The following is a 15,747-nucleotide window of genomic DNA, read 5'->3' as shown; positions in this document are numbered from 1 at the left end:
CACACTAGAGACAACAACCCTGTTGACAATACCTAATCCATCCATTTATCGGAAGAATAATCATCCTTTACATTTTTTATATTGAGATGTATTTTTTAAATGTAAAAGGGTAATAGCAAATATTTTAGGATCGTATAGGCCTATTCCAATAGAGAACCTAGGCAGGTTTTTAATTATATAATCCTTTATCCTAGCCCTATAATACATATATACATATTTATTAGGTTTTAGCTTAAAAGCTAATCATTCCGATTTACATCGGCGAACAAGGGCTGCTCTATATAACAGCTTTAAAGTCATAATATACCCGACCTCTTCAATTAGGACATATTATATTAAACCAAAAAAAAGTACATTGGTATTTCTTATGTACAATCTTCAAATTAAATACATAAAAAATCATGAAGAAAAAAAGTCAGCCATACCCATCCTCACCTTCCCCTAAATCAAAACCTGATATTACGTCCATATAGTCCAAAGTTCCATATTGCCTAAATAGAAAAAGGATAAGTTCATCATACCCATTCTGCATTACCACAAATCCAACCTTATTTTAAGTCCACAGTTCCATAATGCATGAATATAAAACAAAACAAAAAGTAGTTCGTACAAATAAATGTTTTTTTTGTAAAAAAATGAAAGAATCCATATTTGTATTGCGTAATGCGGTGCAAATATGTATCGGGGACTACTTCAACAGGAGGTAGAGATCACTCACAGCCACATTGTAATTTTGAGTCCTTGAACATTTTATTATTTACATATAATTTATCAACCACGAGACAAACATTCTGCTTCTCGGCTAGGAGCCTTTTGAAAGTGGGGTACAGGGCACGTCTCTCCACTATTTCATGAGGAAATTGTTCATTAACAGAGAAAAAAAGAGAATGGGGTGTTCTTCAATTCCCTACCCTGGCAATTTTCATTTTGTAGTAGGTTAGCATAGCTAAGATCGGACGGGGCCTTCCCTCTGCTCTGCCACCAAAACGTTGAGCTCTTTGAAAATCAATAGTTTCCACCTGTTCGTCCGTCATCTTGAGATTACGTTTCATGAACACCTTGACTTTTTCCTCCGTTGACGGATAGTTTTCACCTTTATTCCCATTATAACGACATTATTTCTCATACTTCTGCACTTCAAGTAATTCAACTTTCATTGTTTTATTGTCATACTGTACCTTCTCTGTAGTGTCTTTTAGGGAGTTTTCAATATCTTATTTTACACTCGTATTATTTCCATAATTTTTTACTGTAATCCATTCCTGTTTTTAAGGCCTCAACCTAACCCAGTAGCCCAGGCAATAGCTCCGGTTTTTGAACTGCTTGCTCATGTTTGTAAGCAATGCTCTATCTTCTGGAGACAAAGTTATAAAAACGCTCCCCTCCAATGTTAAGTTTAGAATTTAGACGGCGGCATTCCTCCCGTTTCGCTCTCAGAACTCGAGGAAAGATATTCTTGTTTGCTTCGATGTATTCGTTTCCTTTTCAAACATATGAAAATGCTGATCAATAAATACTTCCAGAATCTCTATATTATCCAGAATGTTTGTTTCGTAGTTATCAGCTAATCCTCTATTTTTGTGATTTATTCATGGAATGAGGTGTGCCTACCACGATGCCACCTGCCACGTCATCCACCCTGTGCTGAAATGTCTGTGCCTTGAGCCTTCTTGGATGGGCACTTCTATGGCAGCACTTGCTTTGGCCAAGAAACACGAGCAATGGACATTAGTCCGGTGGAAATCTGTCCTTTGGTCGGATGAGTCCAAATGTGAGATTTTTGGTTCCAACCGGCGTGTCTTTGTGAGACGCAGAGTAGGTCAACAGATGATCTCCGCATGTGTGGTCCCACCGTGAAGCATGGAGGAGGAGGTGTGGTGGGGTGTGGGTGCTTTGCTGGTGACACTGTCAGGGATTTATTTACAATTAAAGGCACACTTAACCAGCATGGCTACCACAGCATTCTGCAGTGATACGCCATCCCATCTGGTTTGCGCTTAGTGGGTCTATCATTTGTTTTTCAACAGGACAATGACCCGAAACACACCTCCAGGCTGTGTAAGGGCTATTTGACCAAGGAGAGTGATGGAGTGCTGCATCAGATGACCTGGCCTCCACAATCACCTAATCTCAATCCAATTGAGATGTTTTGGGAGGAGTTGGACCACAGAGTGAACGGAAAGCAGCCAACAAGTGCTCAGCATATGTGGGAACTCCTTTAAGACTGTTGGAAAAGCATTCTAGGTGAAGCTGGTTGAGAGAATGCCAAGAGTGTGCAGAGCTGTCATTTTTATTTGTTTAACACTTTTTTGGTTACTACATGATTCCATATGTGTTATTTCACAGTGTTGATGTCTTCACGATTATTCTAGAATGTAGAAAATTGTCAAATAAACCCAGGGGGAGGGGGATTTCTGCAACCTACAGTATTGGTCTGGTTTATTTTGGACTCAAATGTCAGTTCAAGAATGCCATCAGGGCTTTTTTGATGTGGAGTTTCTGGTCTGTCTTATATTCCATATCTAATTGACAACCTGTTGCCATAAAGAGAGTACACCATGCAAAGGCCTGACTAAAACCTATATTTCCCTCTACTAAGAGATAATGCATAAACAGTTAATTGTCTGCACCACTGGATCAATATTTAATGCAGGCAGCAAATAAAACAGGGAAGCTTTGTAGCATCTACTTAATTATTAAGGATTTGTTGAACTTTTAACATGACCTTCTGATTCTCATTTTAGCTGAACATTAACAAGATGTTTACAAAATTACTTGAACCGGGAGTCAATTAAAGGTTATACGTTACTCATTCTTCATTATGCAGCTACAAAGATATTTATTTCCTGTCTCAACTTCATGCCATGATCTTATTGCTCAGGTTACAATCTTAATTCAGGCGATGTAGCAGGGCTGCACGGCAGAGCAGACGACTCACAGATGATCCTCAGCTACACTGAGACAGACAGAACATCAGAGGAATGCCATTACAGATCTTTGTGCATGTTGATCATGACTGCATTGGGTCAGCACATCGCCATAGAGATGTGTTTCTAATGGGATACCTGGGGAGGTTCAGAGGAGATGGGCCTTAAATCTCAGCCTGACAGACATTGCTTTTACTCTAATGGCACTACTGATGCCTATCGGTCACACAGACAGGCAGCCAGGGGTTGGGGAGACTTTAGATTGGGAAAAGGATGACAGGGCTCTTTTCAGAATAATGAACCAATTAGTTCTCTTGTCTTTGAAAGTGGGAGGAAAAAACACTGTTGCCGGGCCGGACAAAGAAGTGACATTTCCCTCAGCAATTAAATCATTTGCTGCCAGTAAGGGGCTAAATGTCGTTGTTCTTCATCACAACCCTGTATTTTTGTCTTCGCTCCCTGTTTGCTGTGTTCGCATTGTAGAAATGGCAGTACATCCCATCCCTATCACCCCCAAGTCAGCCAGCCAGCAGTACAACCATCTGATGCAACTGCAGACTGTTTGTCACGGTCTTGTAATTTATTCATAGCTGCATCTGCAAGAAAAAGGATCAATACATTCTGACAGAGAAATGAGTTAGTGGCAGGGCATGCGATGCATCCATCTTTGGATTAGAGAGAATAAACAGTGGAAACAGTCCTGGAAGTGATATTGAGGTTGAAGAGGCCATGCCAGGAAGCTGCTTTATTTTGGCCCCCTAAAGTGGAGTGAGCAGATTTAACCTGTTCTCTGCTGATGTGTTTTATGCCAAAGAAATAACTCTGACGTTGGTGACCAATGTGTTAGTTGCTCCATACACCCACAAGACAAACCATAGAACCCAAGTGAAATTATTTTCAAATGTTCCATGGAGGAAATGTGTGTGTGTGTGTGAGTGTGTGTGTGTGTGTGTGTGTGTGTGTGTGTGTGTGTGTGTGTGTGTGTGTGTGTGTGTGTGTGTGTGTGTGTGTGTGTGTGTGTGTGTGTGTGTGTGTGTGTGTGTGTGTGTGTGTGTGTGTGTGTGTGTGTGTGTGTGTGTGTGTTAACATACAGAGAGAGAAGCTACATTAACATGTAGGTTTAGAGTGCAGGCAGACAGTGACATTATAACAGAATGAACCACCATAACACGTTTTACTGCACCCAAACTGTCACTCTGAAGCAACAAGATAGGAAATCATATGTATTCGATTTTCTCAGAGTGTACCTGCTTATGAAATCAAGCTGTGTTCACTGAGGCCTGGGGGCTGGTAAACTTGTTGAATAAGACTGTAAATTAATTTATTTGTGAAACGTAACAAATATCCTCTCATATCCCCTACTTCTATACATTTGCTGTCCTCCACATGAGAAACGCATATGAAAGTATATGTATGTATGATCTACTGCATCGGAAAAATAAAGTAAGGAGGTTGGTGCATCCGTATGCCTACAGACAATTTACATCTTGCAGTTTATTCATTTGGCCCTAAATATCCTATAAAAAGGAAATATATGGAAATGACCTCCTCTGCTATTGCTAACATGACAAATAGTTTGAAAATATCTGAATTGGAACATAAATTGTATTTTTTTATTTTATTTCACCTTTATTTAACCAGGTAGGCAAGTTGAGAACAAGTTCTCATTTACAATTGCGACCTGGCCAAGATAAAGCAAAGCAGTTCGACACATACAACAACACAGAGTTACACATGGAGTAAAACAAACATACAGGCAATAATACAGTAGAAAAATAAGTCTATATATGATGTGAGCAAATGAGGTGAGATAAGGGAGGTAAAGGCAATAAAGGGCGAAGTAAATACAATATAGCAAGTAAAACACTGGAATAGTAGATTTGCAGTGGAAGAATGTGCAAAGTAGAGATAGAAATAATGGGGTGCAAAGGAGAAAAATAAATAAATACAGTAGGGGGAGAGGTAGTTGTTTGGGCTAAATTATAGATGGGCTTTGTACATGTGCAGTAATCTGTGAGCTGCTCTGATAGCTGGTGCTTAAAGCTAGTGAGGGAGATAAGTGTTTCCAGTTTCAGAGATTGTTGTAGTTCGTTCCAGTCATTGGCAGCAGAGAACTGGGAGGAGAGGCGGCCAAATGAAGAATTGGATTTGGGGGTGACCAGAGAGATATACCTGCTGGAGCGCGTGCTACAGGTGGGTGCTGCTATGGTGACCAGCGAGCTGAGATAAGGGGGGACTTTACCTAGCAGGGTCTTGTAGATGACCTGGAGCCAGTGGGTTTGGTGATGAGTATGAACCGAGGGCCAGCCAACGAGAGCGTACAGGTCGTAGTGGTGGGTAGTATATGGGGCTTTGGTGACAAAACGGATGGCACTGTGATAGACTGCATCCAATTTATTGAGTAGGGTATTGGAGGCTATTTTGTAAATGACATCGCCAAAGTTGAGGATCGTTAGGATGGTCAGTTTTACGAGGGTATGTTTGGCAGCATGAGTGAAGGATTCTTTGTTGCGAAATAGGAAGCCAATTAAATTTGGATTGGAGATGTTTGATGTGAGTCTGAAAGGAGTTTACAGTCTAACCAGACACCTAGGTATTTGTATTTGTCCACATATTCTAAGTCAGAACCGTCCAGAGTAGTGATGTTGGACGGGCGGGCAGGTGCAGCAGCGATCGGTTGAGGAGCATGTATTTAGTGTTACTTGTATTGGAGTTGTATGGCATTTAAGCTCTTCTGGAGGGTTGTTAACACAGTGTCCAAAGAAGGGCCCCAGATGTATACAGAATGGTGTCATCTGCGTAGAGGTGGATCAGAGACTCACCAGCAGGTTTGAGAAACCAAGGCTATCGAGTATGCCGATGAGGATGTGGTGATTGACAGAGTCGAAAGTCTTGGCCAGGTCAATGAATAAGGCTGCACAGTATTGTTTCTTATCGATAGCGGTTAAGATGTTGTTTAGGACCTTGAGGTGCACCCATGACCAGCTCTGAAACCAGATTGCATAGCGGAGAAGGTGCGGTGGGATTCGAAATGGTCGGTAATCTGTTTGCTGACATGGCTTTCGAAGACCTTAGATAGGCAGGGTAGGATAGATATAGGGCTGTAGCAGTTTGGGTCAAGAGTGTCCCTCCCTTTGAAGAGGGGGATGACCGCAGCTGTTTTCCAATCTTTGGGAATCTCAGATGACACGAAAGAGAGGTTGAACAGGCTAGTAATAGGGGTTGCAACAATTTTGGCAGATCATTTTAGAAAGAAAGGGTCCAGATTGTCTAGCCCAGCTGATTTGTAGGGGTCCAGATTTTGCAGCTCTTTCAGAACACCAGCTGACTGGATTTGGGAGAAGGAGAAATGGGGAAGGCTTGGGCGAGTTGCTGTGGGGTTGCAGTACTGTTGACCGGGGTAGGAGTAGAAAAATGCTTATTGAAATTCTCAATTATAGTGGATTTATCGGTGGCGTAGAAAAATGCTTATTGAAATTCTCAATTATAGTGGATCTATCGGTGGTGACATAGTTTCATATCCTCAGTGCAGTGGGCAACTGGGAGGAGGTGTTTTTATTCTCCATGGACTTTACAGTGTCCCAGAACTTTTTTGAGTTTGTGTTGCAGGAAGCAAATTTCTGCTTGAAAAAGCTAGCCTTGGCTTTTCTAACTGCCTGTGCATATTGGTTTCTAGCTTCCCTGAAAAGTTGCATATCACGAGGGCTGTTCAATGCTAATGCAGAACACCATAGGATGTTTTTGTGTTGGTTAAGGACAGTCAGGTCAATGAATAAAGGACTATTATGTATGGCGTCTGTATCTATGACATCCTTTCTGGGTTTCATCCCATTAATTTTTAGATTTAAGCTAGGTTGAGATAAAGCTTGAAGAATGGAAATCTTGAATCCTTAGTCCTTAAATCCGTTACATCCATTAATTATATACTGTATACCCATTGACTCTTGAAGAATATACAATGCCTCAAGAGCTTAGTTCAACTCGTACCCCATCAGACCCCCCCAAAAGCTGGTTTAGCTTCAATGTTTGTACGTCATTTCAACAAAAATGAAAAAAGTGATGTTGAATCAAAATGGAAAACTGATTGGATTTGCAAAAAGTCATCAACGTAAGGGGATTTATTTTTCTCACTCAACATCTAATCTAAATCCAATGGCAGGGGGACATTTTTGGTGGATTTCACGTTGTAATGTTGAATTCACGTTAGTTCACAACTCAACCAAATGTAATTCAAAACTAAACATTGAAATTACGTCTATGCCCAGTGGGAATGTAAATGTAAACAAACGCTGTATAGTCTCAAAATATGGTTAAAACTACAATTTTGATATCATGACCAGTCCATGCATTCATAGCTTTTTTGAGTGGTTACATTTCTCTAGGCCCATTCCTCAGCTTTTTAACAAAACTGGGGGGTTACCTCTTAGCTATTGTTTCAATTAAGGACTCTAGCTTTAAGGTGCCATACTTAATTTTGACTGACATGAATAATTATTAAACTGTTTTTAAAGTAAAACCCATAAAACCTTTGGAAAGTATTTAGCAGTAGGGCAGAAAAAGCTACATTAACTTGTTCCTTGTTCTGATGTTTATTAGGATTCTTGAAATTCTTATTGGATTCCTGCTGTAAGGCTACTTGGCGATTGAATTTCTGTGGGGAGCAAATCAAGTTCCTCCAGGAGACATTCGGGATGGCCTCCATATCCTCATAAGACATTGGTTCGATGGGTTCTCTGTGATTAACGTGGCGTAATTTGCAAGTCATCCATGCATTCAGTCTAACCTTCTCTCCAGGTGAGAGGAAAGGAGAGGGGAAAAGAATTTATGATTGAAGGAAGCAATCAAACACGACATCGGTACTTTTATTAGCATAGAGTACACCTAGAAGCAGTCTGCACACTAACTCCAGATTAAAGAGCACAGCCTGTTATTGAATATGTCCATTTGTCAAGACAAATGAGGTACACAGCTCTGGGTCTGATGGGCAGGCTTCTAGCAAGGCCAAACTACCATGTAGTTTATTACCGGGGTGAGGAAAACTAGTTCTCTCAAAACACAGGCAAGGGCAATTTATTTGCCTGACATCAATGGACCTTTGGCAGATAATTTATCTTTGGTGTATTCAAACTGATTGTGTGAGAGCATCTACAGGTGGCTTGTTGGAGAAAGGGTTTCAGGACAGAGCTGCCTTGGCTCATTTGGTTGTTGTAATTTATAGTTGCAAAGCCTTGAAAAAGTTCTGATAGAGAAATCTTCCATTTTCATTGGCTTGGCATGTCCTGTCTATTTAAAGAAAAAAGGAATGCCTCTGGTAAAGATGCTGTATTTATTTGGCAAAATCTTATAAAAGTCTATTTAATAAAATAATGGCTATACAACCTGTTATAAAGCTGAGCAACGTGGACATAGTCTTTTTGGGGCTTATTTTTAAAGGATGTATAGATATTCCTCTATCAAGTGTTATCATCGATCTTTCCCATCAAATGCATGTTTGGCTATAATATTTTCGTCAACTTGAATGCCTAATATGAATGAATGCCTAATATGGATATATCCTCAATTATTCTTGTTTCCAAACAAATTTTAAATGTATGAATATGCCATTCATATGGCATTGCATAAACATTTTACAGCGGTTGGTCAGTGAAGCACATCATATGCAATACATTTTGCACATGAAGTTCAAGGGGGAAAGGAGGGTTTGAAAAATGTATGATGGCATGGAGATACTTAAAGTATTGGAGGTAATTGGTGCTCTGATATGGGTGCTTCATTTTCTAATTATTTTACAGTTAGTATATCAGGTCTGGTCTTTAGTGGCAAATATCTTTATGGAGATGTTTAGAAAATGCTATATCTTGTTGAATGATGATACAAAAATAGTCTGAATAGTCATAGTTCTCAAATTATATGTTTGCACTCAGTTTCTGTCTTGAGTTTTTGAGTGTTCTTGTGTTTGGGAGAAATAACATTTCATTCCCATCAGCTTCTTGACAGCATTGACAGATTCTGTCAGTCTGAGACATGATCTTCTCCCAGTACCTCTTGTTATTGAAAATTAAACTTTGGAATCATCTCTTGTCTGATGTGAAAGAGATACTGCCTTCACAGGGCATACAAATCAAGCTTCAAGACCTGTCATACATGGGATACAGCACTTAATGTCCCTGTCAAGAGTGGGCATGCTAATGAGAATGGGTGAGTTTCATTCAAGCTGAGCTGTCAGAATGAAGATAAATATTCACGACTGGTGAAGAGGGATTGCACACTAGAGAAAGCGAGAGAGAGCGAGTGAGCGAGTGAGTGAGTGAGCGAGTAAGTGAACGAGTGAGTGAGTGAGTGAGTGAGTGAGTGAGTGAGTGAGTGAGTGAGTGAGTGAGTGAGTGAGTGTGAGAGAGAGAGAGAGAGAGAGTTGTACTTTATTGCATACAAAACATGGATTATATTCTCCTGCTCACATCACCCTAGTGAACGGACTGTAATAATACCAGTATAATCTTACATATCCTGTTGGAAATTCCTGTGATCATCCTACTGGAGCTCTGAGGGGATATGTGAGATCAGGATCTCTCATTTCTGTTAATTACGTAATCCCTTTGACGGAGTGTCTAGTTAAAATTAAATGAAGAAAACACAAGATGTGGTGGTCATCTGTTTTAGGTCAAGTGTCCAAATGTTTTACTTGGATTCATGCTGTGAATAAAACCAATTGAAGTCTGAATTCTTAAGTCTTTATTTTCAGGGCTTTTCATGAGTAAAACTGAATTGTTACGCTGCTCTATGTTCACTACATGTGTCAGTCTGAGACTTCCATCGTTGAAGTCGTTTGGGGACGTCAAAACAAGGGCTGTTGTACAAAACAAAGTTGTACCATTCAGAGTATCTAAGCCAGTGACACATTTTCAAAACGCCGCTTTACCCACGTGTTCTGGCTCTGGCCCTACCCATCAGTTTCTGGGTTGTGTATCGGAGGACGCATGACCGAGCCCGTACGGGAGTTGTAGCGATGAGACAAGATAGTAGCTACTACAACAATTGGATACCACGAAATTGGGGAGAAAAAGGGGTAAAATTCACCATAAATAAATAAATAATAATAACTGTTAGGATGTGTTTGCGTTCTAGAAATCATCAGGGAGTAATTTAGATCCAGACTCATTGCGGAGAAGAAACTAACGTCCGTGGGCATGGTGTAGAGTTAGGCCGGAGCAAGGAGTCTGGGTAGCCAGGCAAGAGTATGAGAGCATTTCCACTGATAAGTGTCCATATCAAGCAGTGACCACACACAGCGAAGTGATTGAACCATTTGAAACTGGGTTTCAACCAATATTTACTATAGTGCAGCACATTCAAGTCAGGATTCAATTGTAAGAAGACATCTCCACAGGTAAAAACAGCCTGACTCTAACTACCTTGTTGATGTCCTAACAGTCCTCTGCAAAAATATAAAGTGTCACAGCACAAAACATTGGGAGTCCACCCCAACACAAAGCACTTTCCATCCTCCAGTTATGATATGAGGGTCTATGCTAGCATCAGCAGATCTCGCTGTAAAACAAAATGCCTTTGTTATGAAAAAAATGATCCATTCTCAGAATGTAAGATTTTCCCTGGCTTTTAAAACATGAAGAATGAATAGTTAGCTCTTTCTTTGGTTCACTGCTTCACCCTTATTTTCCTCTCAAAATGTCTTCATTCAACAGCATCCAGGTGGCAATGTTTGGTATATGCAGCCACTATTAGCCTCATAGAGTAAATATAACAATTATATTTATGTTAAGTTCAAGTTTGTCCTGACCTGAGTTTGTAGTCCCTTCCACTATTTTGTCAGAGCGCTGTCAGACGTTTGCAGGGGAGTAACGGCTATTGGTTCATCCGTAATAAATACAGTCCTACAATATGAATAAAGAAAATGTCTAAATATGTTTTTCCGAGTGGTCACAAGCCTCCATTATATCTCAATTTCAGGAAATCCTGTCTGGGGCTCCCTGCTGAGAGTACATGCAGTTTAACCAGGTGTTTGTAGCTGGTCTGGGAGTGGGCCCCACAGAGCTGTGGCCATCTACAGGCTCTCCCAGTGAGTGTGAGAGAGGGGTGTCTAGATCACGGGTGTTGGTCAGGGGTACCGCTGGCTTCTTTGATTTTCACTGGGATGGAGAGAGATGCATGCTGTGGCCTTGTCTGGAGGGGCCAGATGGTCTGGCTTCAGATTTCATCTTCCTATGCTCCTAGCCAACCATACATACTTGTAGTGTGCAAAGAGCTGCATGGTAGGCTGCATGGTTTTCATAATTCAAATTGACAACCAGCATTGAAATTAAATATCTACAGTATATCTTCATTCCACACATGGAATTATTTTTTGGGGCGTTTTGTGTAACTTATTATTTCACTTATTGTGTACATAATGTTGCTGCTACCGTCTCTTATGGCCGAAAATAACTTCTGGGCATCAGAAAAGTGATTACTCACCACAGACTGGAAGAAACTTTAACGAGTCCGATGAGAAGGATATCCTGCTTTCACTGGAACAGGCCCAGATCCATGCCTTTTGCATGAAGATAATATGCCGGAAAAGGGGACGAAGATCCGGGATCCTTCTGAGAAGCCGGAGTCGAGCGAGTAAACTCCCAATGCCTTCCATTCTCCTTGCTAATGTTCAATTGTTAGAAAATAAAATTGATGACCTACTATTAAGATTATCATACCAACGGGACATTTAAAACTGTAACATTTTATGTTTCACCGAGACATGGCTTAACGAAGAAATGGACATTATAGAGCTGACAGGATTTTCCATGCACCGGCAGAACAGAGGCACTACCTCTGGTAAGACGAGGGGTGGGTCTTTTTTGTCAATAACAGCTGGTTCGCAATGTCTAATATTAAAGAAGTCTCGAGGTATTGCTCGCCTGAGGTAGAGTACCTTATGATAAGGTGTCGACCACACTATCTACCTAGAGAGTTCTCATCTGTATTATTCGTAACCGTCTATTTACCACCACAAAGCGAAGCTGGCACTAAGACCGCTCTCAACCAACTCTATAAGGCCATAAGCAAAGAATAAAATGTTCACCCAGAGGCGGGTCTTTAATGCAGGCAAAATTAAATCAGTTTTAGCAAATTTTTACCAGTATGTCACATATGCAAACAGGGAAAAATAAATCCTAGACCACCTTTACTCCACACACAGAGATGCATACAAAGCTCTCCCCCGCCCTCCATTTGGTAAATCTGACCACAATTCTATCCTCCTGATTCCCGCTTACAAGCAAAAACGAAAGCAGGAGGTACCAGTGACTCGCTCAATACGGAAGTGGTCAGATGACGCGGATGCTACACTACAGGACTGTTTTGCAATGAACAGACTGGAATATGTACCGGGATTCATCCAATGGCATTGAGGAATAACTCACCTCAGTCATCGACTTCATCAATAGGTGCATCGATGACGTCGTCCCCACAGTGACTGTACGTACATATCCCAACTAGAAGCCATGGATTACAGGCAACATCCGCATTGAGCTAAAGGCTAGAGCTGCCACTTTCAAGGAGCGGGAGACAAATTTGGATGCTTATAAGAAATCCCGCTATGCCCTCAGTGGAGCCATGAAACAAGCAAACCGTAAATACAGGATTAAGATTGAATCCTACTACACCGTTTCTGATGCTCGTCGGATGTGGCAGGGCTTGAAAACTAATACGGACTACAAAGGGAAACCAAGACGCGAGTTTCCCAGTGACGCGAGCCTACCAGACGAGCTAAATGCCTTTTATGCTCGCTTCGAGGCAAGCAACACTTAAGCATGCATGAGAGCACCAGCTGTTCTGGCTGACTGTGTGATAATGCTCTCGGTAGCCGATGTGAACAAAACCTTTAAACAGGTCAACATTCACAAAGCCGCTGGGCCAGACCGATTACCAGGACGTGTACTCAAATTATGCGCAGACCAACTGTCAAGTGTCTTGACTTTTTCAATATCTCCCTGACTGAGTCTGTAATACCTACATGTTTCAAGCACAACACCATAGTCCCTGTGCCCAAGGAAGCGAAGGTAACCTGCCTAAATGATTACCGCCTCGTGGCACTCACGTCGGCAGCCATGAAGTGCTTTGAAAGGCTGGTCATGGCTCACATCAATAGCATCGTCCCGGACACCCTAGACCCACTCCAATTCGCATACCGCCCCAACAGATCCACAGATGATGCAATTTCAAACGCACTCCACACCTATATGTGAGAATGCTGTTCATCGACTACAGCTCAGCGTTCAACACCATGGTGTCCATGAAGCTCATCACTAAGCTAAGGACTCTGGGACTAAACACCTCCCTCTGCAACTGGATCCTGGACATTCTGATGGGCCACCCCCAGGTGGTAAGAGTAGGCAACAAAACATCTGCAACGCTGACTCTTAACACTGGGACCCCTCAGGGGTGTGTACATAGTCCCCTCCTGTATTCCCTGTTCACCCACGACTGCATGGCCAAACATGACTCCAACACCATCATTAAGTTTGCTGACAACACAACAGTGGTAGGCCTGATCACCGACAATGATGAGACGGCCTATAGGGAGGGGTCAGAGAACTGGCAGTGTGGTGCCAGGACAATAACCTCTCCCTCAATGTGATCAAGACAAAGGAGCTGATCGTGGACTACAGGAAAAGGTGGGCCGAGCAGGCCCCCATTAACATTGACTGGGCTGTAGTAGAGCTGGTCTAGAGTTTCAAGGTCCTTGGTATCCACATCACCAACGAACTATCATGGTCCAAACACACCAAGACAGTTGTGAAGAGGGCTTGACAAAACCTTTTCCCCCTCAGGAGACTGAAAAGATTTATCATGGTCCCCAGATCCTCAAAAGGTTCTACAGCTGCACCATCGAGAGCATCCTGACCGGTTGCATCACCGGCTGGTATGCAACTGCTCGGCATCTGACCGTAAGGCGCTACAGAGGGTAGTACGAATGGCCCAGTACATCACTGGGGCCAATCCTTCCTGCCATCCAGGGCCTATATAATAGGTGGTGTCAGAGGAAAGCCCATAAAATTGTCAGAGACTTCAGTCACCCAAGAAATAAACTGTTTTCTCTGCTACTGCACGGCAAGCAGTACCTGAGCACTAAGTCTAGGACCAAAAGGCTCCTTAACAGCTTCTACCACCAAGCCATTAGACTGTTGGACAATTTACATTGACCCCCCCTCTCTCTTATACACTGCTGCAATTCGCTGTTTGTAACCTATGCATAGTCACTTCGCCCCCACCTACATGTACAGATTACCTCAACTAGCCTGTACCCCTGCACACTGACTCGGTACCGGTGCCGCCTGTATATAGCCTCGTTATTGTTAGTCTTATTGTGTTGTGTTACTTTTTATGATTACTTTTTATTTTAGCCTACTTAGTAAATGTTTTCTTCTTCTTGAACTGCACTGTTGGTTAAGTGCTTTTAAGTAAGCATTTCAAGGTAAAGTCTTCACTTGTTGTATTTGGCACGTGGAAAACAAAGTTTGATTTGATTTGGAAAAAGTCTCCTTGAGATGACATTTGTATTCACATACAGAATATGTTCTAACATGGTAGTTCCCTAAAGATGATCAAACCTACAGTAGCATCTTCATCTGAACAACCAGGATGACCAGACCAGCTCTTTAAAACCCAGATCTGCACCGATCATGTCATATGAATTGTTATTTTAAATTTAGAATGACTCTTTAGACTGGCCTATGTCTCTATATTATATTGGGGAGATTACTACAACTATAATTGCCTATTACTTTTTACATCATTATCAGAGGGACCGCAGATGATTTACTCTCCAAATCAACGGTAAAAGATAATCATGCTAGGGCAGTTAGTAGAAATAACTATGGTTCCGTTATCTGAACACCTGCAGCGTATAATTTATCTGCACCACATAAAACAAAAAAAATTAGTGACAATTAAATGTGTCTGAAGGCGCTTTGTTTATCCAGAGCCACTTTTTCATTTTGACAGAATGCGTGTCTGTGCAAAGATGAACTCAATAACACACCACACTGGTTTTAAAAAGTAAGATAACATCTTCAGTAGGTGTTCAGTACAATTACTGAAGTGCTGCCACTACTCAGAATAAATTCATAGACTTATGAAAAGTGCAAGAGCATTTGTGACGTTTACACTCGCTATATAGTTTATACAGACATTTTTATTGATTGATTTGGTGGTTGTCCATTTCATATCGATTAAAATCACATCCATTTTCAAGGTTATTGCCAAAATCATGTCTAGTTTACCTGTAACTGGACCTTGAATAATAATAATTTGCTGGGTGCTTATGTCATATTTGTACAAGTGTGTATTATATGCATGTGTTTTTTGCATTTCCCAACTCCACAAGACACCCTCGGAGAGTGGGGTCACGGCCAGGGTCAGCCATTACAACAGTGACCCTGGAGCAATCAGGGATTCTTCACCTTGTCGGCTCAGGGATTCAAACTAGCGACCTTTCGGAGTCATCAGGCATTGATGGTTGATATTTCACTGCACCAGCTGATACTTCCTCGACTGGTGTATTCTGACATTTTCTTGGGAGAGCTAAAGGACACCACTCGAGGGACTCTATTCAGAGCTGGTTCTGCTCTTTTTATTGATTGACCCAAATATGTTGTGAGTTCCTCGACATGGCGCTTCTTCTCCCCCAATAGCACCAGTGGTGGCAACACGAGAAATCCATTTACACCATGGCTGTAATGCAGCAGGCCCCTTTGCGCAACAGAGGCGAGAAGTACCCTGATCCTCCATGTAATGCAGTAACCTCACAGCTTCAGTGCATCCA

Source organism: Oncorhynchus keta, chromosome 8, assembly GCF_023373465.1.
Source record: "Oncorhynchus keta strain PuntledgeMale-10-30-2019 chromosome 8, Oket_V2, whole genome shotgun sequence".
Classification (NCBI taxonomy): domain Eukaryota; kingdom Metazoa; phylum Chordata; class Actinopteri; order Salmoniformes; family Salmonidae; genus Oncorhynchus; species Oncorhynchus keta.
The sequence above is the reverse complement of the archived record's forward strand: the minus strand, read 5'-3'. Positions refer to the sequence as shown.